At 45.3% G+C, this 5,907-nt stretch overlaps 1 pseudogene; it reads left to right on the top strand.

Moving 5' to 3' along the window:
* The first annotated feature begins 5,013 nt into the window (after window positions 1–5,013).
* Window positions 5,014–5,907, top strand: LOC138750158 (small ubiquitin-related modifier 1 pseudogene; annotated as a pseudogene).

The following is a 5,907-nucleotide window of genomic DNA, read 5'->3' on the forward strand; positions in this document are numbered from 1 at the left end:
CCAGGAGCTCCTGGCACTATACTTGGCCATCCGCCACTTCCGTTACTTCTTGGAGGGCAGAACTTTCACTCTTTTTACCAATCACAAGCCCCTCACCTGTGCCACCTGTCCCATGAGTCCGAATTCACTACAGACATCTGGCACCAGGTGGGCAATGACAATGTAATCACGGATGTGTTCTCCCACCTTGCCACCAGCATGCTAGCTCCTGGACTTGACTATGTGCAACTAGCACAGTCCCAGCAGCACAATATCAAAACTCAAGCTCTCCTGACCGCTATTTCAGGTCTCCAGCTTGAGAATATTCAGCTTCCTGACTCTGCTTAGCCGCTGCTCTGCGATACCTCCATCAGCTCACCGTGCCCGGTAGTCCCACAGGAGAAGAGGACTAGGGTCGTCAGCTCTATCTACGATCTCACCCACCCCTCAGTATAGACCATAGTGCATATGGTGGTACAGCAATTTTTCTGGCATGGCCTCAAGAAGGAGGTGGCAGTGCTAACCCGCAACTGCATCAGGTGCCAGATGTTTAAAGTCCACAGGCACACGCAGGCCCCTGTTCAACATTTCGACTCAGCAACGCGAAGGTTCCAGCGTATCCACATGGATGTCGTGGGCCCCTTGCAGGGATTCACAGTACCTGTTTACCATAATAGACAGCAACCAGGTGGCCGGAAGCCATCCCGGTCCTCAAGGCATCAATAGAGACCTGTGCTAGAGACCTAGTCAGCCAGTGGATGTCTCATTTTGGTGTGCCAGCGCACATCACGAGCGAGAGGCACCCAATTTACCTCCGCACTATGGTCGCAGCTGGCAAGGCTTTTAGGGGTAACAATGCTCCACACCATGGTCTACCACCCACAATCTAATGGGTTGGTAGAGAGGTTCCACAAACACCTAAAGTCTGCTCTGATGGCAAGATTTTCTGGCCCCGACTGGGTGGATGAATCTGTTGTTGAGGTGTCTGAAGGTGGAGGGGTAGCAGCTGTTCCTGAACCTGCTGGTGAATCTTGTGGCACCTCTACCTCTTTCCTGATGGGTACAGAATTGTTTAACTCCTTTCTCTGTCTAAAATAGCAATTGTTGCTGTTAGTTATCCCTTGGTTTTCTCTACATTAGCATAACTTGACCTAGCTTTCCTGCCTTTTCCCAGATTTTAATTTTTTTGCTCGTCAGTTTTCATCCACTGCCCTCTTACCCTTCTTTGTCCTATCCACAACTCAACCTTGTTTCACCTATTTCCTACCAGGCCAAACCTCCCCTTTCTTTATTTTTCCCCAACTTTATTTAAGATTTTTAAAAAAACTAATACAAAATATAAGAAACAAAAACAAACTACAACTACCCCTCCACCCTCACCCTCAGCATACCCAGCAGGGGAGCATACAAAGAGCAATTTAAAAAAACTTATACAGCCCTTTTAAATATTACTAAACCCATACAATTCAAATAAGGTGTCCACATCTTAATTAAAAAAATCATTATCATCATACAAATTGTATGTTATTTTCTCCTTACAAATACAAGACCTTAACTCATTATGCCAACAAATTCACCTCAACCTCATCCTTCCATGAAATAGCTACACATTTACATGCTACCACCAATGCTAGATGAAGAAAAGTTGACTGAAACTTAGCAAACCCCGAATCAGTAAGTAGGACAATACTACCCAACAAGAAAATTTTTGGAACTCATAAAAATTTAAACAATTTTTGGAGAAATTCCCTAATTCTTTGCCAAAACCTTAACATAAAACCAAACTGAGTATAAAAATGTTCCAGCAAAACTCCACATCTAAAACACACTTCTGAATTACTAAATCCATACTTTTTCAGTTTTTCAGGGGTCAGATACAATTCATGCAAAAAGTTATAATTAACCATACTATATCTTAAATTAAGCAATTTAGTCACTCCATCATGACACATAGTCTCCCCATATGACAAATCAAATCACTTTCCCATTTAGTTCTAATTGATCTAAATTTATTTTATCCATTGTATCTTGCAACAATGTGTACATATCAGAAATAAAAGCTTTTTTTAATGAATGAGAAATCAAGTACTCAAATTTCATTAACCTAGGAATTTTCATCTCTCTTCCGAAATTATCCTTCACTAATGCTCTAAGCTGATAATAAACAAATAAAGAATTCACTGAAATTCCAAATTTCTCCCTTTTGATTAAAATATAAAAATTTACCTTGTTCAAAACAAACTCTTGACAATTTTTTTCCCTTAATCTGCCAATCTTTTAAAAATCTATTATTCAACAAAAAAGGAATCAATTTATTTTGATACATTGGACCCTGGAGTGATAATTTAGCAATAAATTTGTTTTAGTCCAAATCTCTAACAAATGTTTTAAAATTGGTACATTATATCCCTGTAATAAAATAGGATTCCACTTAAATATAAAGAAATGTGGGTAAGAGTAGGAGGATACGAAATATCCAACATATGATTAATAAATATTAATTGGGCAGCTTCATAGAAATTTTTGAAAATGAGGCAGTTGTAAACATTCCAAAGCATATTTCCAACTCAATTTATGTAATGCTACTCTAGCTAACTTCCCCTCCATAAAAACTCTCATACTACTTTACTTAAATCTTGGGAAAAAGATTTAGGAAGTAAACAAGGAATTGACTGAAAATGGTTCATGCCAGATGAACCACTCTGCCACCATTCGGACCATGAACCTGATGGACGCGTACGAAAGGTCATGGATGTGATGGAAGATTTGCCTGCGCCATTACTGGGGAACTTCGGGCCGCAGGATGCCCATGGAGACATCACACAGGATGGTGCCTTCGCCGCTAGGAGTCGGGAGGTCTCGGAACCACAGGCCCGTGAGAGCAGTCTTGAAGGGTCGCGTCACCTCATCGGACTTTTGGTCCCAGGCAAGCTGGTCAAAGTCAACGCTAGGCATCAGCGCGCAGATGGCCAGTTGCGAGAGTGCAACAGTGACCACGTTGTCCTTTCCCTCCTTGTGCTGAATGTTGGTGGTAAACTCCGACACGAAGGAGAAGTGATGCTGTTGGCAGGTTGACCAGGAATCCTTTGCCATTGCGAGTGCCTGAGTGAGGGGTTTATGATCAATGAAGATGGTAAAAGTCTTCCCCTCCAAGAAATAGCGGAAATGCCGCACCGCCAGGTATACGCCCAATAACTCACAGTCAAAGGCGCTATACTGCCCTCTGGTGGGTGGAGAAGCTAGCTGAAGAATGCCAGTGGATTCCATTGTCCATCCACCTGTTGCTCCAGGACAGTGTCGAAGGCTGTGGCAGAGGCATTGACAGAGAATGCAGTATGCATGTCAGTGCACGGGTGGGCGAGCATAGTAGCCTTCATTAGGGCGATCTTGGTGGGCTCGAATGCACTACAGGCCTTTGGGGTCCAGGTGAGCATTTTGTGCTTGGCTGTGATGAGGGCGAATAGCGGCTGCATAATGCACGCGGCTCTTCGGATGAATCGGTTATAGAAGTTGACCATACCCGCAAACTCCTGCAGCCCCTTGAGATTGTCCGGGCACGGTAACTCAATAGTGGTGACCTTCGTAGCGGCGAGTGTGGCTCCTTCAGCCGTGATGGTATGGCCCATGAACTGCATGGACTCTTTCCTGAACTGCCACTTGGCTGGGTTGATGGTGAAGCCAAAGTTGCCCAGCCGGAAGAAGAGGGTGCACAGGTAGGTCTTGTGTTGCACGCAGTCCCTGCTGGCAATGAGGATGTCGTCCAAGTAAATTAAGATGAAATCCAGGTCCCTGCCTACTGAGTCCATGAGGAGCTGGAAAGTCTGAGCGGCATTCTTTAGCCTGAACAGCAAGCGAAGGAATTCAAATAAGCTGAAGGGATTGATGATGGCCATCTTGGGTATGTCCTCAGGTTGCACCAGAATTTGGTGATACGCGCGCACCAGGTGAACCATGAAGGTTGGCCATAAAGTCCTGGGTGTAAGAGATGGGGTAACGGTCAGGAACTGTCGCCTTGTTGAGCCATCGACAGTCAACGCAGGGGCGCCAGGATGATGCTGACCAGTATCAACAAGGAAGCACCAGCCGCTGACTGAGTCCTGCAGGGAGGAGGCCTTGTCCTTGGCCAGCGGCTGGCCTGCTCGTTTCCCTGGAACGAGCAGGGCTGATGACAATTCAAAGACTTGGCTCCCCAACGCTGGTGGTAGTGGAGGCCCGGAGCGGATGCCATGCCCCTGGTTATGCTCTTGGTGGCCCCTGCAGGAGCCGGGTGTTCTTCCATAGCGTTAGGGGCAAGCTTGGTGTGGTCATGCCTGTGCCTCGTGACATGCTGGACCACCGAGCCCTCCAAGAATCGCTCTAGCCTTAGCACTTGGGCCTTCTGAGCAACCTTCCTCGGGTCAGTAAAGCTCTCTTGCGCCAGTAACGGTTGGATGTCATCGGGCAGATGGTCGATAAAAATTCGCTCAAAGAGTGGGCAGTTGGTGTGATCACCCATGACTGTGAGCATCTCGTCCATCAACTCCACCGGGAACCTGTCCCCCAAGGCGTCGAGCAGCATGCTGGCACCTGGATAGTCCGAGGGATCCAGTGAGAACTCGCTTGATAGTCTTTGTATTTGTCTTTGGCGGGCGGGTGTTGAGTGAGGTGCAGCACACGTTTGGTGGTGGCCTGGTCCAGGTCGGCGACCACATGGTAGAATTTGGTCGTGTTGGACGAAATCTTGTGGAGGTGAAACTGGGCCTCCGCATGGCCGAACCAGGTCTCCGGCTCCTGAATACAGAACTCAGGCAGCTTAACATCTATAACACTGATCCCAGGTTTGCTCATGTTGGGTTCAAAGATGTTTGAACCAGTTGGGGTCACCAATTGTAGCAGCAGCTACACTGCTACTGAAAGAACACACAACCTGATAGGTTGAGCTCAGTGAGCAGAAAACTGGTTTATTACTGGCTGCCGGGCTGGACTTATACTTCCAGCCCGGACCTGGCTGTGAATTGCGCTGGGTGGGGGGGGGGGGGGGCGCCAATGTCACTTAGGCGTCAAGTGGTCCCCCAGTGTGAACTTCTGAGCCCGATGCTGAGAAGAAAGGGAAATCCGATGGCCAGTTGCCCTGCTGCGTAGATTACAAGCGGGGCCAGTGCCTCCACATTTGAATATTTACATCAATCATTATATCCAAATATTTAATTTTATCGGTCCAATGAATTTTAGTAATTTTTGTCTACACAAATCATAATATGCATCAGAAATTGGAAATATTTGGGGTTTGGTGCGCAAAAGTGGCTGGTGAGAGTGTTGATATTGACTGGCGGTCAGATTCTTGCTGAAGTACATCTGCCCTACATTGAGATGTCCAATCAGGAGGCAAAGCCTTCCAGTCAATCAGGAGAAAAAAAGGATGGAGAATACATTAAGTTAGGTCAAGTCAACAGTGAGATCCATTTCAAAGTGAAAATCATCACACAGCTAAGAAAGCTGAAGGAATCCTACTGTCAGTGGCAGGGTGTCCCCCCAAATTCACTTCGATTTTTGTTTGCAGGACAACGGATTACAGATCAGCAAACACCTAAAGCTGGGAATGGAGGATTAAGATGTGGTTGAAGTTTATCAGGAAGAGACATAAGGATGGTTGAGAGACTAACTGCTTGTCACTGCATAAGACTCCTAATCATCTGTATAATTTCTTTATTGTTTCGTTAGCTGTAATCACTGATTTTATATAAAAACAAAAAAATCAAACAATTATCTTTCATATGGTTTGTACAACATGCTGATGCCCAGCTTTTTCTTATTTTCAGTATATTCTGTAATACAACCAAGAGCCCGCTAAGATTTTTTTAAACAGAAATTTGTGATTTGAGAACCTTAACTTTATAAATTCATATTTTTCATTGCAATAATAAACAAATGTTTTGGATTTGCTTTTTT

Source organism: Narcine bancroftii (genome assembly GCF_036971445.1).
Source record: "Narcine bancroftii isolate sNarBan1 chromosome 12 unlocalized genomic scaffold, sNarBan1.hap1 SUPER_12_unloc_2, whole genome shotgun sequence".
NCBI lineage: Eukaryota > Metazoa > Chordata > Chondrichthyes > Torpediniformes > Narcinidae > Narcine > Narcine bancroftii.